A 22,664-nucleotide genomic window follows, 5' to 3' on the forward strand; every position below is an offset into this window, starting at 1 on the left:
CAGAAAATACAGCCACAGGTTCAGCCAGAGGCCACTTTATGAAACACATCACATGCTCATGTATGTCCAATATCTTGGTCAGTTACTGTAGATCTTATGATGGACCTTACATCTTACAGGTTTCCCCATGGGCTGTCTGTTGGCAGTCAGTGCAGCAATTGTGTGGATTAGGAAGAGAAGTCAAGTCTACTGGTGGTGTACATAATTTTTTCTGATGTCATTCACAAAGCACAACATTAATAAAGCCACAGGATTCAAGACCTCAGTGACTGCAATTCCACTGAGCAAGGAAGGGCAAGATGTAGCAAGTTTCACCTCTTTCCTTCATTTTGAAACTACAGGGGAGACTACAGGCCTGTCAGCCTGACCTCAGTTCCTGGCAAGGTTATGGAGCAGATCATCCTAAGTGCAATCCCACAGCACCTACAGGATGGACAAGAGATCAGACCCAGCCAGCACAGGTTTAGGAGGGGCAGGTCCTGTCTGACCAACCTGACCTCCTTTTATGATCAGGTGACCTGCCTGCTGGATGAGGGGAAGGCTGTGGATGTGTCTACTGGACTTCAGCAAAGCCTTTGACACCGTCTCCCACAGCATTCTCCTGAAAAACCTGGCAGCCCATGGCTTGGACAGGGGCACCCTGTGCTGGGTTAAGAACTGGCTGATGGCCAGGCCCGGAGAGTGGTGGTGAACGGGGCTGCATCCAGTTGGCAGCTGGTCACTAGTGGTGTCCCCCAGGGATCAGTGTTGGGCCCAGTTGTGGAGGACGAGATATCAGAGCGGAAAAAGTTCCAAAAGTGGACAGAAGTTTATGGAAGCTAGGAGAAGACACTACTAACTGATTTTAAGGACTTTAGAATGTTTATAAAATTGTTAATCCATGCATATACCAATGGATCCCATTTATTCCTATTGCTCAGACATGTTCACACTTGTTCACCCCCTGTTCTCTTGTTCCTCTCTCTGACTGGCTAAGATTTGCCACAGTGTGGAGTTAGCTACCATTGGTCTCCAGTTATCTCCATGTCCCTTCTACCTTTCCTAATTCACCCTTTGGTTCATCCCCTCATCTGTCCATCCCATGCTCCACCTTTTCTTCCAGCACCTTCCCCCTGAGCCCTATAAAAGGCAGCACCCTCCTTCAATAAACTTGTGATAGCCTCAGACCTTCCGCCTTGCAAAGACCCCTTATTGTTGTCGTCGTCACCATCCAAACCTGGACCGTGGCACCCAGTTCTGTTTAATATCTTTATTGGTGATCTGGATGAGGAGATTGAGTCCACCATCAGCAAATTTGCAGATGACACTAAGCTGGGGGGGAGTGTTGATCTGCTGGAAGGCAGGAGGGCTCTGCAGAGGGATCTAGACAGGCTGGAGAGTTGGGCAGATTCCAACAGGATGAGGTTCAACAAGGCCAAGTGCCGGGTCCTGCACTTTGGCCACAACAACCCCATGCAGTGCTACAGGCTGGGCACAGAGTGGCTGGAAAGCAGCCAGACAGAAAGGGACCTGGGAGTTTGGATTGACAGGAAGCTGAACATGAGCCAGCAGTGTGCCCAGGTGGCCAAGAAGGCCAATGGTATCCTGGTCTGGATCAGGAACAGTGCTGGCCAGCAGGACCAGGGAAGTGATTCTTCCACTGTACTCAGCACTGGAGAGGCCACACCTGGAGTGCTGTGTCCAACTCTGGGTCCCTGAGTTCAGGAAGCATATTGAGGTTCTGAAGCAGGTCCAGAGAAGAGCAATGACGCTGGTGAAGAGACTTGAGCACAAGTCCTATGAGGAGAGGCTGAGGGAGCTGGGGCTGTTCAGCCTCGAGAGGAGGAGGCTCAGGGGAGACCTCATCACTCTCTACAACTTCCCAACAGGAGGTTGTAGCCAAGTGAGGGTTGGTCTCTTCTCCCAGGTAGCTATCAGTAAGACAAGAGGGCATGGTCTTAAGCTCTGCCGGGGGTGGTTTAGGTTAGATATTAGGAAGAAATTCTTTACAGAAAGGGTAATCAGGGATTGGAATGGGCTGCCCAGGGAAGTGGCGGATTCTCCATCCCTGGAGGTTTTTAAGATGAGACTGGATGTGGCACTTAGTGCCATGGTCTAGTAACCGCAGTGGTAGTGGATCAAGGGTTGGACTTGATGATCTCAGAGGTCCCTTCCAACCCAGTTTTGATTCTGTGATTCTATGACTCTTTCCGCCTAAGTAGCTCAGGGCAGTGGATGAGGAGTGGGTCTAGCAAACCACCATAAAGATGTGGAAGAGAAGTTACTAGGTTGTGTTCACAGGTATGACCACAGACAGAATACTCCAGACTTGCCACATGCCACTGGCACATGAGAGAGTGAATAATGAAGCTTCATTCTTTCTGATCAGCCCAAAGGGTCTTGCAAACATCCTGTCTTATGCAGACTGTGCAAGATTTGGGTATAAGAGCTTTCTGGTTTTCACAAAATGAGGCACATGCTGCAGCCTGATCTGCAGCCCCCTGGCTAGGTATTTGGTGTTGTTTAGCAATTCTAAAATAGGAGATGTTTTATGATCTGTGTTTCTTCTTGTATATCTTTTCACATATTTGCTTAATTAGGTTCTGCATTATCATTTTTCCAATGAGCATTTGATTTTCATTCCTAATACCAAACTAAGATCAATGATTCATGAATACCATGTTTCCATTTAGTGTAAACTTGTGAGTAAACATCACCACCTAAACTAATAAAAATAAAAAGAACAGCAGAATACAGAGTGGATCACAAATCTCTCACTGATCTCTCTGTATTTATTGTCTTAGTGGTATAAAGTGCTTGCCTTCTTTCAAATGATTATTTATTTTGTTTATACTCATGATGTTTGATTCATCCTCTGATTCACTAGAGCCTTCTTTCCTTGTTTAACTCAGGAGAAATGTTGGTCTTAACTCATGTTAGAAAATTAGTATTGCCAATGCTACTTCTCAGTCCTTGTGAGCTCCCAATCCCTGTGGGTGAAATTCATCTTCCTGGAAGGGGAGAAAGGGAGAAGAGAATCTGCTCCAGACCTATGCACCATTTTAGTCCACAGAATAGAGTCTACTGGGAGATCATGATACTTAACTCTTCCCATCAGAGGTTGACAAGTCATCTAGTAGTTAATCATGAATCTAATAATGACTGTCAATCCAGAACCTCGTCCCTGTAAAGATGCAGCAGTCTGCTCACAGCTTTCACGTTGCAGATCCAAGCCTATGACTCAGACCCATAAAAGGATTTAGATATCTGAAGTAAGTCGTCAGCAGATTTTCAGTCAAAACATTCAAGCCTCGTGACCTCTGTGTAAACACACTGCTAAGTAAATCTTAGAGGCACCTAATATTTCAGGCACGCAGTTTGATGGTTGCTTCTTGTTCAGCTCAGTATCTGTGCAGCTGTGACTCAGGAAAGCCACTGCTGAATTTGTACCTTCAAGGCCCACAGGGGATCCCTGCCTCAGTCCTGAGAAGCAGAGTTTAGCAGGCACACTCAAATCACATCCAACACACCCCAACAGTTTGTTTAAAGCTATTGTCAGCCAAGAGAATTCTGGTAATAGCATGTGTATATAACAACAGCACACAGTAGATGTCTACTGGCATATTTTCGTGTCACTTGCTATACACAGCTCCTAAAATTAGTAGTTCAAAACACTTTTTTAAAATACACTAAATATTTTGTTTGGCTCCAGAAAGGATAAAAAGTGCACTAGTACCTTGAGGACTAGCCAGAATTTTGTCTTTCAAAATTGAATTCTGAAAGAAATCACAGACCTTGTTCTCCCAAAATTAGAGTTTGGTTTTCTAATATGTACACTGGCTATGACAACTACCCACCAACTGAATTCTTGCTCCCGTCTCTCAAATTTCCATCAGTCAATAAAGCTTTTCATGGAAAAATGTTGTTTTCCCTTGACTCCACATAGAAATTACACATATAAATTAGTGAACTAAAAAGTGAGCTGAGGAATATTCACTGATAATCAAGGACATTGATAATTTACAAGTATCTCCAAGACGCTGTCAAAAAGAGGATCAGAAAATGTCAGGCTAATATGTGTTTGCATCATACAGCATGCAATACCATCATACAGACTGTACATGAAGTTATCCACATTTCATGGCAACAATGAACAAAGTGACCAAGATTTCAAATATCACACAAATCATCACTGTAATTAGTCACTAAGTAATGACTACTACACATAACAGAGTGTACTGAATAACTGATAATCTGTAGTGCCAATGAAAAGCAAATATATAGCTTATCTCATTATTAATATAATAATTAATTTGGACACAGATCCTTCACTCATCCTTAAACGAGGACTGTTAAATCTGAAATAAAAGGTCAGTTCACTTCTCCATCACATCAGCTACTCTGAGAAGGTGTACAATTATAATCAGGAAATGCATAATTATAACACATGATACAATTTAATCCAGTAAATCAAAATATTTTTTGTATTTAATCATTTGTATGTTACCAAGAAAAACAGAAAGCATGAGGTCATTTACCTGCTATTAATCCTTTCCAAGCACTCTTGTATCTTTGTGTACCAGCCTAGGACCCCTACTTAATCACTCATTTCATATACTACAAGACATGCCCATTTGCAAAAGGATTTTCTTCCTTAGCTTCAGAAGCATCCTATGTCACATTTATATTTTAATGGCTATATCCTCTGGATTGTAAATTTATATGAAATTAGTAATACAATTTAGAATTATTTTTCTCTGTATGGAAGTTGGTCCAGATTGTTTTAAAGCTTTGTCATTTTATGAGCATCTTGTATACTGCTCCACTAAATTAAGAGTTACAGGCTTTCAAATGTTACTACATTTTTAGAGTATCAAGTTTAGATACATTACAAAGACTCCAATCTCTAAAAAACTCTTTAAAATTATCCAGAGTGGGGCACACAAAGTTTGAATCCATAGCTCAGATTCACCAGTTCCTTTTGGAAAATCAAATTATCTTCTTTTTATAGACATATCTGCTATTTTATCTGATGTTCAAAAGCATCAAATACATCTAATGATGTTGTTTAAAATCCATGTTGAGACTCCTGAGACTGCAGAGTCTCTGAGAATATCTTACCTATGTCTTGCTCATCCTCACCAATGCTGTGCAGCCTGTTTTTGTCCTCGCACTCTCAGGAGTCTTGACCTGCCATGACAGCAGAGATGCAGGTGGGCTCTGCAGCATGTCAAGCAGTAACTCAGAAGTCTGTTCAATACAAAGATCAGAACCTTGTCAGTGCACACACAAGAAAGAAGGCTCCTGTTCTTCCTGAAGACTGGTGGTTGACAAATAGGTTTAGTACATTATACGACAGGTATGAGGACCTGAAGCTGGACAGACTGACTATTGAACCATAGAGTGGTGTGGGTTGTAAGGGATCTTAAAGATCATCCAGTTCCAACCTCCCTGCCATGAGCAGGACACCTTGGACACCTTCCATGAGACCAGGTCGCTCAGAGCCCCATCCAACCTGGCCTTGAACACCTTCAGGGATGGGGCATCCACAACTTCTCTGAGCAACTTGTTCCAGTGCCTTACCAACCTCACAGTAAAGAACTTTTTCCTAGTATCTAATCTAAACCTACTCTCTTTCAGTTTGAAGCCATTCCCCCTTGTCACATCACTGTATGCCCTTGTAAAAAGTCCCTCTCCATCTTTCTTAGGGGCACCCTTCAGATATTGTGAGGCCAAAATTAGGTTCCAAAGCCTTCTCCTCTCCAGGGTGAACAATCCCACATCTTTCAGCCTTTCCTCATATCACAGGTGCTCCATCCCCCTGATCACCTTGGTGGTTTCCTCTGGAGTTGCTCCAACATGTCTATGTCCTTCCTGTGCTGGGACCCCAGAGCTGGATGCAGCACTGCAGGTGGGTCTCACCAGAGCAGAGCAGAGGGGCAGAATCCCCTCCCTCACCTGTTGCCCACAATGTTTTGGATGCAGCCCAGGACATACTTGGATATCTGGGCTGTGAGTGCACATCGATGGCTCACGTCCAGCCTCTCACCCACCAGCTCCCCCAAGTCCTTCTCAGCAGGGCTGCTCTTGGTCTGTTCATCTCCCCGTCTGTGTTAACACTGGGGGTTGTCCCGACCCACCTGATGAGGTGGATAAAGTTCCTTCTGGGTCAGAGGGTTCACCTAGGGCAAGACAGTCTCTATCCCACATATCATAACCCCCTCTTTTAATTAAAAAAACAGGGGTACTTTTCGTAGGTGCCTCCATGGAAACTGCAGGCCTCTCAGTCTCTCTTTAGTGACTGAGAAAATTATGGAAGAGATTATTCTGGGAGGTATTGAAAAATACCTGAAGAGCAATGTAGTCATCAGTCATAGCCAGCATGGCTTTATGAGGAGAAAGTCCTGCTGGTCAAACCTAATTTCCCTTTGCAACAAGGTAACCCATCTAGTGGATCAAGGGAAACTAGCTGATGTAGTTTTAGGATTTTAGTAAAGTTTTTGATACTGTTTCTCATAGGATCCTTCTGGACAAAATGTTCAGCAAAGAGCTGGATAAACACATCACATGGTGGGTGAGCAGCTGGCTGTCAGGTTGGGCACAAATGAGGTGACATCAGATCGGCAACCTGTCACTAGTGGGTTCCACAGGGCTCCATTCCAGGGCTAGTGGTCTTCAACATCTTCATAAATTACTTAAACACAGGACTCAAAGGTACACTAAATAAATTTGATGATGACACTAAATTGAGAGAAACTGTTGATTCCCTCAAAGACAGAGAGGCCCTGCAGAGAGACCATATGAAGTTCACAGTAAGAGCAAGTGCTGGATTCTGCACCTAGGATGGGGCAACCACTGATTTTTGTTCAGACTGGGCAATGATGTTCTGGAGAGCAGTGCTGGGAGAACGACCTGAGGGTCCTGGTCAATGGCAAGTCAAATATAAATCAGCAGTGCCGTGGCAGCCAGGAGAGACAACCGTGTCCTGGGGGACATCAGGCTAAGCATCACCAGCCAGGCAAGGGAGGGGATTGTGCAGCTCTGCTCTGCACTGGGGTAGCCTCACCTTGAATATTGTGGCAGTTTCGAGCACCACAATATAAGAAAGATATTAAGCTATTAGAGAACATCCAAATAAGAGTAATAAAGATGGAGAAGGGTCTAGAGGGGAAGCCGTATGAGGAGCTTGGTCTGTTCAGCTGAAGGGAGACAGAGAAGACTTCATCACAGTCTACAACTTCCTCTTGAGTGGCAATAGAGGGCCAGGCACTGATCTCTGTGGGGATCAGTGACAGGACCTGAGGTAATGGCATGAAACTGTGTGTCAGCAGAGGTTTAGGTTGGATGTTGGGAAAACATTTGTCACCCAAAGGGTGGCTGGGCACTGGAACAGACTCCCCAGGGAAGTGGTCACAGCACCATGCCTGACAGAGTTGAATAAGTGTTTGGGCAAGGCTCTCGGGAACCAGGTGTGATTCTGGGGGCTGTCCTGTGCAGGGCCAGGAGTTGGACTCCATGTTTCTTTTGGGTCCCTTCCAACTCAGGATATCCTGTAGTTCAGTGAACAGAATATTACTGTTCTTTCTTGCAACAAAAAATATATATATCTTAATAGAAAAAAGGCTATTAAACTCAGTTTGAACTAGTGTACAGGAGTACATCCACAACTATAAATTGATTATAAAGATGATACTTCAATCAATATTTTGCAAAGCAAAACAGATCTCCAAGAACCTTTCTGAGAATGATTCAAACCAAGAATTTTGGATGCAAAGTATCCTTGTAGGCAAAGAACAAGGCAGTACATCTCATAACTCTTCTAGTTCTCAAAAGTAAAACCCATATCATCTCTGAACTGGGCAATGTGACCTATCGGGAAACCTTCTAAAGCTAACAATTCCAACTAGAGTTTATTCCATGGGTACAAGGATACATTGTGAGGACAGGGCAAGAGTTCTTCAATGTATCTTCATATTTTAAGGAGATCCATGTCTCTATTATACTTTCATGTTCAATTATAAGATGAGTTTAACAATTAAAATAATGGACAGACTTTCAATACTTCTTAGCCTCCATAATTGAGGCCCGATTTTCAGAACAGACATTTGTGTCAAGCACAAAGTACTTGGACATCCAGTCAGTAGTGTAACAATGGGACCTGCTACACGATTAGCAATTTTAAACCGAAAGACTCTAAACTAGTAATTGCAATAGGAATTCAATGCACTTGGCATCGCGTAGTTTTCTCTTTCTTCAAAAGAGCAGGCACACAATACACAGGAGTCAATTCTTTCTCTTGGTTTAGCAAGGCTCATGATTCTTTGATTCATAATCCTTATAAATCAGGAATAGTGTGGAAATGAATGTGTATCAAATTTCAAGATGCAAGGCGAATCACTTCCCCAAATCTGTAGCACTTAGAAGATAGATAGCGTGGAGAAGAATATATTTCTGATCCATCGTGTTATATATTTGCTTGATATCAATATTCCATTTATTCCACATTTATTCTACTTAAACAAGTCCACAGGTGCAGTTACATTGTAATTTATCAGTTGGATTAAAAATTGTACTTAAAATGTTATTTTAAAATTCTTTTTTCTCTAGAACTTTGCAGTGGTCTCTGGGAACTGCTATATACAGTTCTGGCAAGCACTGGCTTCGCAGCTGCTATGAGTTAGTTAGTTATTTATGCACCGTCGTAGTTGACAAAATGGGTTTGATTTTGTTAAAGCCACAGTGAATGGGCACAAATCACGATTTTCGAATGAGCTCTTTACTACCAGCTGTTAATGTTTGAGGCTGAAAGCCATTGCTCAGACATTACTCACCCTTCAGAAGTGTGAAAGCCATAGACATTGCTCAGCCTTCCTCTCTCAAGTGTAACTTGGCCCTCAAGTGGAAAGGACAACCTCTAAAATCTCAGTCTCTGGGCCAACACATGCCTAGACCAGAAAAATAGCCTCACAGTACTTACTTCAGTGGATCAGGAAACATTTTCAGGACCAGGGCCTTGACTTCTTATAGACTTTCATCTATCATTTCCAAGCAGGCAGCTGACAAAGTGCTAAGGGTGGATCTTACAGCATGAAACACTTGGGAAGAGGCTGAAGCTCAGTTTCCTTCAGATCATCCAGTAGCTGCCAGATTCCGTGGGGCTTTCTGTCACCAGTGACCTCAACGGTATTTGAAGCTGTAATTTCACACCAGCAAAGTCCTGTCACAGCAAGGTCCTGGGCTGTTTTGGGATGATGTGGTGTTGTTCAGTGGTCAGCAATGAGGGAACTGTGTGAAGCCTCTTATTTCATCAGTGCCACATCAGTGGAGTATCCCAATATTGCTCATTATGATACCAGCCTGGCCTTCTCACTGATCAGCACTTTGGGACTTAGGGTGGGTATCAGACAAGTTCACCCGGTGGATGATATATCTTTGCAGCCCCTCCTGATGGCAAATGTAGAACTGATTCTGAGCACTCTTGGGAGAAATGCTTGGAAGGTGAGGCAAGACATCTTCTACTGTAAGTGGCATTTGCTGTGAAAAGCGTCGTGAAATATCTGTCTCTGCATGCTGTAATCAATCTGGCATGTTGTCCAACACTGATCATCACTATAGTTACAGGGCTGATCTATTTTGGGTCTAAAATGGCAAAGAGATGTAGAATTTCATCCATTTGTAGGCTGGTCAGATACTACAGTGATACAGGCATTGAAAATGACTGTGGTAAATCAAGTAACTAAACAGAGGTAGGCAGACAGATATGTGGATTTTGAAATGCAAAACATTACGCCTATCTGTTTTGATCAAATTACACATTCTGCAGCATAGAATCTGGCATGCTTATATGTAAGGCACCATGTGCATTTATGGTTCTGTGTAAGTAATACACTTCAGACAAAGACCACTAACTAACCAATTGAAACAAAGAGAAATCACACAAAAATTATGGTATAAGTACTGTTCTATTCCTTTTTTAAAAAATTTAAAACCCAGGAGACAGAATATCTGGTATAAATTGTGGAATAACACCTCTGTATATGACTTTTTTGGGTTTGTTTTTGTTTGTTAGCAGTGCAGACTATACTATAGCAAACTGTTTGACGTTCTTAACAAATGCAATCAGTCTGATCACATTAAATGGGAAGGTTCCTGTAAAAACTGTCCTGCTTATGAATTTGAAAACTATGCTTTTAATAATTTAAATATCATCTATCAATACTGCGATGTCCCACTGAATAATTAAGAAGCATGTTAGGTTTGTGTTATGACATTTCAAAAGCAGTATTTGCACTTTGAAGTCACCCTTTCTAATCGAGTTTCCATAAACAATCTGATTAAGACAAATTAATCCCTAATTTGAAGTTTTGTGCTGAGAAGTAAGTGCAACTAGTTTGCATCTTAATTTAAAGTTGGGATTATATCTAAATAACCACTGGTTCAACTAAACCACTTTTGAGACCAGAAAATGTGGTATCCACTTTGGGCTTTTCATTTCCAACAGAGGACATGGCAAAGGGGGACAAGAGAGCATAGCAGAATACTGCTGCCTTCTAGCGGTCTTGGATAGAACAGTCTTCATGGAACCTCTTCTACCAACCTGTCTACCTCAAAACCAGGAGCTTCCAACACTAGAGACTAAGGAACAGCTGAAAAACAGTTCTCCCTTCTTCTTCCTTGATTTTCCCTACAGTGTCAGTCAGGCAAGACTTCTGATCCACACATCACTCATTCCTGCCATCAAAATCAGATCAGTTTATCCCTCATGCTCACAAATATTTACACACAGCCACATTCTGTCCTTGTTCATAGAATCGCTGATGAGAAGCTTGCCAATACCCCACTTTTTGGCTGGTACTTTTCAGACTCACAGAGACAACCACAGAGAAGGCAGCCAGATGTTTCTCTGCTCCATCCTGTTCCCAAACCTGATGCTCTGCACTTCAGTGTCTCACTCACAAGGTATATGCACATGCTTCCTACAAGGCAAACTGTTTACCACCTGTTCTCTGTGGTTACTCTTTGTGCTTTTGATTCTTCCCAGGTGATTCAGTTCCTGTTTGGTGTCACTTCTACATTTGTACAACTTTGCCTCTTCTTCCTAATGGCTTGTACTACTTCTTGTCTTCTATATTGTATCTTTTTGCTCCTCACCTCATGTCTGTTCTACTTCTTTGTTATCTTTCTCACAACAATATTACCACCTAGTATTTCTCTTCTAGTCTTTCTCTCATTATAACTTCTTCATCCAGTAGCAAGTTTGAGAAATTATAAAAGCAGGATGATGGGAAGAATACAAAGAAAGAGCTGTGGAATCCTAAAAAGGAATAAGTTAACAAAAAAAAAAAAAAACCACAAACAGAGGAAGGAAAGTGTCACATGGACTTGCCAGTTGGCAGCCACATCCAAGATCAAAGGCTTGTGCTTATTGCACTCACTAAACACAAATCTTGCATATTTCCAAAGCTCAGAGCAAACCCCTGGGCCCATTACAGTGACTTAGGCTGAGGTGTTATATTACCTGATTTCTGAAAATTTGTCCTCTCTGTCAAAAAAACCACATTTGACTCAGTGAGACTGGTAGAAATCTCTTTTCTGGTTAAAGCGCAAAAATCTCACAAAATTTAAGTCTCCCTAATGACAATATGCTTTCTGATCGTCTCCAGAGGCCTTGAGACAAATGAAAAAAATACTTAGGGACCATTTCTGATTACTTTTTCATCAATTGTAAATACAGTCTCTTATCTTTTTCCCTATTATCTGTTAGCTGATCCGTGGTAAAGAGTCTCCAAAGACACTTCATTTGGTACAAAAGGAAGTGACATATTAAAAAAAAAAGTTCTAGGAAAATTAATGCAGTACCTGGACATTTTGCTTGACAAGGTTTCCTAAAAGCTGTGGGCCATAGCAAATGACAATACAGCTCCTTCTGGTCTATCTTTTTCTGATTTGCAGCTCACCATTTTACTGGGACTAGAGCATGAGATGCTGTTATGATGTAGAGTTGCTGTCCTTGAACCTTATTGCACATAGTAAATTCATAACTGTGTAAGATTACCTTGTTTGAGGATAAGAATTTAAATAGTCAGAATAGTAGAGATCAAAATTTAACCTAGGGTGGAAATTAATGTGGGGGAAAGACAAGAAGATTTCTCCTATTACTTACTGCTGCAGCCAATATAAAATCAGTGGTTTCTAACTTGCCATTTGTGGTTTTTCTGATGCCACCTAGATTGTCAGAGGTTATTGCTTAAAAAAAGTCTCTAATCTGCACCTGCATTATTTATTTGTTCTTGTTGACTTTACAGAAGTTTATTTCACATGCACTTATAGATGTGAGCAAATGTGTTCCAATTGTAATATCGATTGGAAGGCATTTTAAGAACCACTCAGCATGTATTCCACTAAGTTGGCAGCAGCAATCTGTACACAAAGTGCATCTCACTGCCTAACTTCAACAATCCCACTTTTACCCACAGCTTTCCTAGTGGGGAGCAGACATCTGCAGACATATTTGAGCACCCATAAAACTGTAACCATGGGCACAGACAAATCTGTCTTTCTTCTTCTTACAAAGGTAGCCAGCAGTGATTACCGCTTATCTCAAACTGCTGCAGTTAAACTTTATTTTTTTTCTATGATGGTACAATCTGAGTACAGAAACAGGAGTGTGGTGGTGTTTGTGCCTGCAGGCCACTGAAGTATCAGAACAGTCCTCACCCTAGCCCCAGGACAATCACACCTGCAGCTTTCTATAACATGCAAAGAATTTTCCCAAGCCATAATGAGTGAATGCATCTTGCATTTTTTTTCCTCTTCATTACATCTCATTGTCCTTTTGGTCTACATTTTGCATGCAGTACTTTCAACACTGTCTAGAAAGAGAAATGTTATTTACCATTAGGAAAGGAAATGATTGTATCTTTAGGGCATACTGAAGTATGTGATCAGATGCAAGGGAGGTATGTATGCTTCAAAGCTGCTTGAAATGGAAGTAGGTAGAATTACAGAAATTACAGAATTACAGGGCAAAATGGCTAGTCTGACCTTTGAGAACCATGTGTAATATTACACTATCAGGAAGGAATATAATGTTTATAGACAAATGGAACAAGAATTCTACCATGGCCTGTTGCTGAGACAGTTGCCAAACAGGCTGAGTAAAATCTGCCCACAAAAAAAGCATGAGATCATGCAGCCATAGGTTAGCCTGAACGACTGTATCCCAATTATATCATAATTATATGAGAGGCATTACATCAACTAAGAATTGCCTCAGTACAGCACGAGCTTGTTGCTAATACAGATCACATTCCAGATCCACTTCAGTCTGTGGCACACAGCCAAGTGGAAGAGTATCTGCTATGAGCTCATCATCCTGGGGGAGAGGGGTAGGGCTGCAGGAAGCAAAATATATTGAACAGCAGTGCTGACCGGGTGTACCTCCTTCTCACTCAGTGGGTGGCTCCCTGTGGTTTAAGGTCTGCTCCCATCTCCAGGGATTTCTACAAATGTGTTAATGAAAGTGTTTGCAATCACATTCTGCCTCCAGCTTTCCTTTACTTATCTATCTTTTTCTCTCTGAAATTAACTCTTCTGTGGCTACTCAGTACTTACATAACCCTTCACATTATTGTCTTGCAATGGCCATGACTGTGGATTGTTTATTAATCTCAGAATATCTAGAAGTGCTTCTGAGGCCCCTAATTCTCAACTGCCCAAGGCTTTCCTCTTTCCCCTCTTTACAGTGCCTTCTGAAAACAAGAAATATGCACCCCTCTATACCTCAGCAGGTAGAATCCACTGAGACAAATGAGAGATCTGTTTATTTATCCTAGTCAGCTGCAAAGGAGTCCATTACAGCTTCAGTTTTCAGGGAATTGCAACTGAGGAAGCCTTGCCATATGTACAGTTGTCTCCTCTTTTCTTCCACCTTCAACTTATCTGTCGCTGACTATGTAGGTAAACATAACTAATTTGTTCCAGCTTACAGTGACATCCACTTCACTTTTAAGTCCTTTTTTTTTTTTGTGATGTGCTGCAGAATATTGCACCATTGCTTACTGCAGTATTAATCATTCTTGTCCTCAGGCAGCATATCCTGAAAGTTCTGTCCCACACCATGTGGTTGCTGAGGCAATTGCAGTTACTTCCATGTGAAAAGCTTGGCATCTAGATCCAGGAGCCTAACCAGAGTGTTAGCTCCCACTGAATCCCCCAGGAGTCTTGAGTAAACCTTTTCAGAGTTGAGACTTTGGAATCAGTGAAGTGATACCTTGTGCTTAAGCTGAAAAATACCTTTGCAATCCAAAATTTAGACAAACTCTCACAATCTTGCTGTGAGTTTGCATTTTGTGAGTTTTGCTAAAACTTTGTATTTAGACAAGCACTTACTTTGTTTGGTTTTGTAAAAGCAACTGTGCTTTCAGCCACTGTTTGAACCTAGGTGAATAATGCCATGTTTTATCAATTAGAAAAATTCCTCCTCTGCTTTATCTGTCATTTTTGCTGTTAGGTCCTTATGTGAGACACCTGTCATCCTGTTTCTCTCACTCATGCACAGACCTATGATAAGAGGAGTAACTAAAAACACCACGGCCTTGCATTTCCTGGCTTTGATTCTTCACTAGGTACCAATAAAAAGTATTTATATCCTTAAATGGCTGCTGTTATCTCTGGATCCTTGGATTTGCTCATCCCCTGTATATTACAGGACTTGAGTTTGAGGGGGAATCAGCCAACCTTGGAGCCATATTAGTTCTTTGCCCCGGATGGATCAGCATTACTACTGACCTTAAACTACACCAAGTTTCAGTGGCTGCTGCCCAGCTTTCCAAGCTGCAGGGAACTGCTGTAATGCTGCAAACATGAGCATTTCTCATGGTGTGCCTTCCATCCAGAAAGCAGTCAGGAGATAAGTGAAATTACCCATTACCAGGCATTTAGAAAACTGAGTAGTCAGGGACAGAACCAGTACCTTAAATTTAATTTGCACTGGACTACCTACAAAAAATTGCTGGTTTATTAAGCTATATCAGTCCCTGCGCTTTGCCACCATTACTCACAGCTGACCTCACTGACCACTTAGAAAGAGTTCTGGATCAGACGTAATTCTGGTCTATTATATTTTATGCATCATCACTTTCTCTTGCTTTTGTAATGTTAGGGGTCTTTTATCAACATGAATCCCCATGAGAAGCAGTAAAGAGAAAGACAATACCGAACTGCGCTAGGGTAGATCCTGTCAACATTATAATCCATCCCTGAGAAGTGCAAGACCCGCCCACAGCACAGCAAAGAAATACTTTGCTTTCATTATAGCTGATAGTGTTTCTTCAATTAAATTAAGGCACACAATAGTTCCGTCTAAATCAGAGCTTTCATCTGTGTTTGCACAGGCAAAGGGAAACCTCAAACCTTTCACCACATCCAAGAACTACCCATTCAAGCAGAATGTCCCAAAAGCAAACATTCTCAAAAGGGAAACGAGAATTTAATCCTGTTAAAACCTTCAAGTTTCAATGCAATCTGTTTTGTGGTCCCATTGTTTCTGCAGAAATTTCTCCAATATGCAGTCTAGACAGTAGCCTTGACAGACTTATCTTTTATTAATGGAAGACATGGAGAGAGCAGGAAGAGAAATGATCTGGCTGTTGCAGATTTCATTGTACACCTACTCACTTTTCATTGCTGTTTTGCTGACATCAATGTGTTTTGTTCTTTTGCACCTATTATCCATTGCCATATGTCCTCTGTTCACACACATGACCCTCAGGGAGTCAAACAGCAAAGTATTCTAAATATCAGATATTCAGATTTCCAAATGGTCCTGTCCCTTGCATCATCCACACACTTACTATGTGCATGTCCTCACAACAAAACAGAAGCAGGTTTTCATTCAAGTTTTAGAACTCTTTTCCACAGACCATGGGGACACAGGGCTTTGGATCACTCTGTCTTTGTTCAATCTGAGCATATGGTGTCAGTCCTGCACAGTGCTGATGCAGACAGTACCCAGATTGCACAATTCAGAATCTAAAAACTTCCACTGCCCTCTCCTTATTGCTGGGGAGAGGAGAAGGGGAGCATTTTTATGCCACAGGAGGAAGTTGAGGCCAAACTGTGTCCCAAAATCTGTCTGTCCTCCCCCTCCTTCCTCCACTGACCAAGGACTAACTCTGCAGAGCAAAGCTGAGGAGCAGCAAGAACAGGACTCTGAGCTGAGCAGGAGGAACACACCTTGGCAAGGCACCAGCAGCCTGCAATTGTCCAAGTGCCATGTCCTCCTGTCTACCTCAAGGCACTCTTGCGCCAAGCAGAAGGAATGGAGGAAAAGCAAGGAGGTACATTCCTCTGTGGCTGTGGGAATGCTTCCTACCTTAATGGGGTAGGAAGCCTGGAGCTATTTCAAGTCTCCACTGCTTTAACTGGATGCATCATGCACCCAGAATCCTCTCATTGGTCTGGTTCCTAGGCTTAAAAAATCCCAGCTCTGCTGGTAGCCATGACTTCTAGCAGAGAAGTGATATTTTTGAAACAGAAGGCAAGGAGATTCCAAGGGAAAAACAGGATGCCTGATTGTGCACCTCAAGGAGACATTGAGTAATGTCCGCAAACCTCCGCTCACTGCTGAGAGAAACAACTGTGGACACGAGTGGAAGGTGGGGAAACAACTGGAAACACCAAAGAGAGAGGAATATAAATAAATCTGTATTCTTCCACTGTACGTCACACTAGAAATCACTTTCCAATTGCAGGCATTAGAGAATCAGGAAATTCAACCTTCACTCCCTTTTAACATCTTACACTTTGGCAGCCCACAGCAGTTCATTTGGCAGGCATGTGCACCAAATGTGCCTTTCAATCTTGTAACAGATGGAGTACATTACACACAGGACTGCATACCTCATGTACAATATCTAACTCTTAAACTAGGAAAGGACATCCAACAGATCCCACTGACCACAAAATTGCTTCCATATTGTTGAAGAGAAGAATTCTATAAATGAGTTAGAAGGAAATATTCCCTCTGCATGGTAAATAAATGTGCCTGACTGTGCAGCTCTGGTTTCATAGGTGTAAGCAATTTATTCTCGCATTCACATTTTACTTTGAATGCATCCCACATGAAATCTAGACCCAAATAATTAAATATGCTCTAATCTCTCTATATTTATGGTATTATTCTTTCAGAAAGAATGAGTACCACGTTTGGCTAGCTGCTTGGCTTTAGTGGCTTTTTTGTTTTATAGTTATAAGCACTAGAATAAAAGATTAGCCACACAGAATTGTCAGGGACCATAGGCTTTTGATTAATTTACAGATTAAAAAGTTTACTTAATTCACAGATCAAATATAAAGATACTATAATTTCAGGTACGATTTACAGAAGATTTTCAGAAATGCTCCTAGCAGACTGTTGTTTTCTAAGTGCCCACAGCAGATTAGTTGACACCTTTTAAAACATAGCAGTTACCAGGTGCATGTCTAATGCCAATGAAGAAAGAACAGCCAGTGGGCAGAATGAGAAAAATAACAGAAGGACAAAATTTTAAAATATAAACACTGATGGCTTTATTATTTATATACTAAGAAACTGAAGGATGGATTCACACAGCTGTGAATCACACAGTAAGTTAGAAACTATCACTGAGTGTTTAATATATATTAAATATATCTGCTAAATTATACAGAATATTATATAACTTACATTAAACACTCATGGGTAGTTTCTAATTTGTGGTGTGATTTGAAGTGAGATATTCACTTCCTCCACAATTTCAGAATCTGTCAGGTGGGGATAAAAATATTTGTTGATATCACTGGTCAAGCCTGAGGGCACCCTGGTAAATTTGAACAGCAGCCATTCATGTGTACAGTTTTACAGTTTTTATCACTGGATTATGGATGGTGCTGTCAGTACTTCAGCAACACCAATATAAGGCATGGACAGAAAATCCTTTCTTATTCACTGCAGAGCTGTATTTGAGAAACAGACTATGAGTCCACTTGCTCCTCTGTGATCAACATCGTCTCACCTAGAGTAGGTTCAGCTGCAGACACAAAGCGATTCAGTGTAAAATGTATGCTGCATGTTAGCTGCTGCTCAGCGTGGCTTATCAGAGATCATGCGAGACATTCTCCCCTTTCCTGATAAATCTAGGTAAAAGTTCTTCAAATTTTTACACAAGTATATTGTGTAAAATGCTTGTTGATATACATCCTGATATTAAATACACCTGGTATACAGCAAAACATAACACTTATTTGTGGACATAATGATGCATTATTTGGTCTGTCTGAACCCAATTATCTGGAGAAGTGCATATCCAATGAGACAGGCTTACAATACAGAAAGGTTCAAAAAGTAATTGACTCTATTTGTTCTCATCCTATGGAAGGTAACCATATTAGGTCTACAAGAAAACCTCCAGAGAGAAATACTTTTTTTCAGAAAGTTAATTTCCTGCTGCCACAGGTTAAATTGAGCAAAGCAAAGGTACAAAGATAGTGTTCAACGAATTCTTACATTTCAACAACTTATCCAGACCACAGAGATGAGATAACAGGCAAGGGTAGCGACCAGCTCCTAATTCCCGGAAAGAGAGTAAGAATTTACAAAGACAAATACTCCTGTGTTCAGCCAAGCCTTATCTCTTTGATCCAAGTACAAATGGATTTTGTTGTGGGGAAGACAAGTGCCAATAAAGCAAGTACACAAATTTCTGTAGGATAAAAAAATGATGTTTACATTAATATGTGGATGTATTACTTCAGTATAAATATATAACAAATAATTTCAGGCATAAAAATTCAATCCTGTTCAAGAACTCAGTTGTACCTATAAAACAAGTTTAATCAGAGCAGGCAAAAAAAGAGGAGTAAGAAGCACAGCAGACTGGCTGTGACCAGTCCAAGCCTTCTCCTCTCACACAGACACACGTAAATCTCTTTGGTTCTGCTGTGCTGTTGAATCTAGACAAAGAACCTCACAGCCCTAGACCCCTCTCCAGGGCTCTTGATTGTGGAGTGGCATTAGTAAAGGACTGGGGCTTCATGGGGGTTTTATAATATTTATAATGATAATATGAACAAAGGCACTGATGACAAGGCACTCTGCAGACAGAGACAGAGCTGTGCTTCCAGAAGAAATGCCACATCAGATAAATTACCTAGCCTGGGTTGCCTGAGCTCTTTGTGTCCAGTGGATGTATGCACACATTTAGGTTATCTGATCTTCATTCACTATTTATGTGCAAGACATCAGTCAGTTTAAGCAATACCACTCTGATGTACTCAGAGGTGAGCTAAGCGTATTGATTTCCTTATGCATTAGATCCAACTCCAGAAATAAAAGGATAAATATGTGATATATATAGATAGATATAGATACAAATATATAGAGATATAGAGATATAGATGCATATATGCGACTTGTCTGTATAGTGCAGGACTTGCTCTGCCTAAAACCATGACTTGGCAAGATGTAAGGCAGGTCCTCTAAGAAGGCATAGGATACTGTGTTGTGCATGTGCCCTGCTGAATACTCCAACCTGTGGATAATTACAAAGTTACAAAGTTAGCTGACATACGTCACAGATCAGAAATTCATTTATTTCCAGTTTTGGAGCAATTCACAGAAACCTGCATAGTGACTATGTGGGTTAGCAAAAACAAATAATTTGAGCTGTCCGGCCTCTAGACAGGTTATATCTTGGCAGGCTTCTGTTTCGTCTTTCCAGATTTTTGATAGAATTGGTATTTGTATTTTTGACAGCTAAATGCAGTGCTGCTTGGAGCTATTATTCCACTGCAACACTGCTTCATCCTCTGCTATCTGCTCAGCCATCCTCCATCTGATATGGGTAAGGATTTTAAGACCAAATGCAGCTGCTTCAACAGGTGATCACCGCAGTTCACAAACTAGAATACTACTTGAACCTGGACCAGAGTTTATTCTGCTGCTGTAATGGGCTGGAAACAGCAGTGGCCCAAGTGACTTCACTGGTGAGCATCCAGATGTTTACCGTAAAGGTGGTGATCTCCAGGAGGGGACTGGGAAAGAGTGGGTGACACTATGCCTTCAACACTGGGACAACACTGCTGCTTCAGCCTCCCTATGGAAAAGTACGATTGTCTAAAAAAGTCAACTACTCAATTGAACTCTACTCCCACTTAACAATAATACCTTATTACACGTTACCAACTATTTTTATGCTTCTTTATCTTGTTTACAAGGCCTTCGCTAGTTTCCCAATTGGTTAAGAAAATCATATTGCTTCAATAGCCAAGGCAGCTACTTTCCATCTAAGTCTGGTCCCGGTCCTAGGACACAGATTTCAAGTTTAGACATCTCTGTTGTTATCCACACCTTGCTCACCTTGTTGTACTGCAGTGTGACCTTAATGACATTTCTTCTTTCAAACTTGGAAAAGTGAAAATGGATTTGATTTTCAGTCATAGCATTTCCTTGACACTCCTTGACCTTAATAAATTGTCTGTTGGATTCTAAATGACATTTAACAGCCTAATCTCTGACCTGAATAATGTGAAAGCTGCCTGTTTGGAAAAATTACTCTTTTTTCATGGGATACTGTTATTGCATCTGCCAAAGGTACTACTCCATGTGGAGCCTTGAAAAATGCAAGAAAGGAAATTATGGTGGATGTCTTCTTCTATGACTTAAGTTCCAGGACACCTCCATATTTCAAAAAAACTGCCTGGGATTTTTTAGACCACTGCAATGAATATTGTTAGACACCGAATTAAATCTTGTTGAACCTGGTTCAGCCATTTCCCCTCACTGAAGAGGCAAAGCAATCCTTTTCCTGTAGGTAAAAGGAATTTGATGTGTTTTTATTTGAAGCTTGAATGCATGCTGGGCACTTCAGTTAGAAAAGGAGTGAGATGCTGATAGAGGAAGACCAAAAAAAATTAGATTTGCTTGTGGTGCAGAAATAGGTACAAAACCAGGCTTAGCCCTAAACTGAAAGACAGTGGGCAGGATATTACTTGATTACTCCTCTGCTCAAAAAAAATAAACCCAGATTTTCTGTGTTATTGCAAGTAAATAAACCTGAACAAACTAACTCAGCTCACTGCTTGGTCTCATTTCCTCACTGGAATATCCTAAAAAGCCCCAAATGATTTCTAGACACTTGGACACAAAGGAAGGCAATTATCTGTGCTATGTCTTTTGAGAAGAAAGAGAATTTGTGTGGGTAGATCTATTCCCTGCTGTTCTACATTTGTTCATGTTTCTGATGGGTGTATTCTGGTTAATTAAACTTTACAGAATTTGTTATTTAAATAATTACTAAATTATTTAATTCTCAAGTTATTGTAAAGTCTATTTCTGGAAACAGGCAGAAAAAAGAAACAGCATAACTGCCCATGAAACAGTTTAAGTCAGGTATTTTACTTTTCTCCCATTCTCTTCCTCTTTTTTTCCCCCACCTCTCAGAAGATGGGTGGTATTCCACAACTTGACCCCAATTATACATTTGTTCCAATTATCTGACCTTTCCTCTCTCTTACTATAACCAACATCTTACTCACAGTGCTGCTAGCACTTAATTTTTGTCTCTACAGGCACTCAGGTTCAGGAAGATTTTGCCAAAAGAAAGGCAGAGTTGAAATGAGCAAGAGAGCATGTTCTATAGTCCACCCAGAAGACCAAAACCTTTCTCTCTTCAATACACCTCCCCATGAGCCTGTTTTGTAAATACATTCAGCATCCAAATTTAGAGGAAAAAATAAATCAAGCATAATTAAAAGAACTTTACAGAAAAAACTTGAAAGTTATCTTAGCTTTCTTAACTTTCCATTACTGACTCCTACATGACCTGTATCAAACTAAACATCTTTCTTTAAAAATAAATATATGTCATTATCAAAATTATACTTTGATTCCTCTCTATTCACCATTCTTATCTCCACACATGGTGGGTTGGCCACCTGTTTAGTGTCAGCAAAAGAGCCTCTTTTTCTCTTATGGGGTAGAAAGCTAAGGATATAATTACTATATATAGCACATGGAACACAACTGTTTTATACTTTCCAGTTTCTATTTTTCACGATAGGCTCTGTATCTAATTCTTCTGGGTAATTTCATGGTCTGTGCATTCAAAGGCAGAAATGAAACTAGAATTCCATCACAGGTGTTGTTGACTGATAAAGATAGAGAATAAAGTCTATTTTTAGAGCTAGCTAGCTAATAAGAAATTTAATTGTTTATCACTAGTGTTCCTGGACTCAGATGTTGTGATAATTGCAATGGATGGTCTGAAGTGGAAGAAACAGATACCATAAATGACAAGACATAAAATGTTTTGGTGATGTACCTAAAGTTTTATGTCAATATATTCTATCTACTTAGAGGAGAAAGAAAAAAAAAAAACACAGACAACTTAAAATCTCAAAAATTAAGCTTTTCTTCAAAGACTTCTGTTATAAATGGAATTAAGTTTTATCCAAAATACCATTTAAATCACTTGGTCTTTAACACTAATAAATGCAAGAAAAAGACTTTGAAAACACAAGCCCCATAGAAAATGTGTAACATTTGGGGAAATTTCCCTGTGAACTTTTAGCTATGTCTATCTCCTCATCTTGTTCACATCTACTCTTTATTCAAGTTGAATCAATTAAGTTGTCTCTGGATGTTGTCTGGTCCAAGCTCTTATCCA

General features: G+C 40.8%; 2 long non-coding RNA genes across 3 annotated transcripts in view; one reads left to right on the forward strand and one right to left on the reverse strand.

Moving 5' to 3' along the window:
• Window positions 1-5,107: 5,107 nt before the first annotated feature.
• The window catches only part of LOC108639719, a 45,781-nt gene continuing 28,224 nt past the window's right edge, over window positions 5,108-22,664 (reverse strand). The window contains exon 3 of the long non-coding RNA XR_001920686.1: window positions 5,108-5,229. This is a non-coding gene — a long non-coding RNA (uncharacterized LOC108639719). The remainder of the gene's footprint in view (window positions 5,230-22,664) is intronic.
• Window positions 9,266-21,065, forward strand: LOC108639721. 2 transcript variants are annotated; one of them, XR_001920690.2, is made up of 2 exons: window positions 9,266-9,499; window positions 19,754-21,065. It is a non-coding gene; the product is annotated as an uncharacterized LOC108639721 (long non-coding RNA). The 2 variants fall into 2 exon arrangements; XR_001920689.2 differs by having other exon boundaries at window positions 9,266-9,477.

This window comes from Manacus vitellinus, unplaced genomic scaffold (assembly GCF_001715985.3).
Source record: "Manacus vitellinus isolate BGI_N305 unplaced genomic scaffold, ASM171598v3 scaffold_23_pilon, whole genome shotgun sequence".
Classification (NCBI taxonomy): Eukaryota; Metazoa; Chordata; class Aves; order Passeriformes; family Pipridae; genus Manacus; species Manacus vitellinus.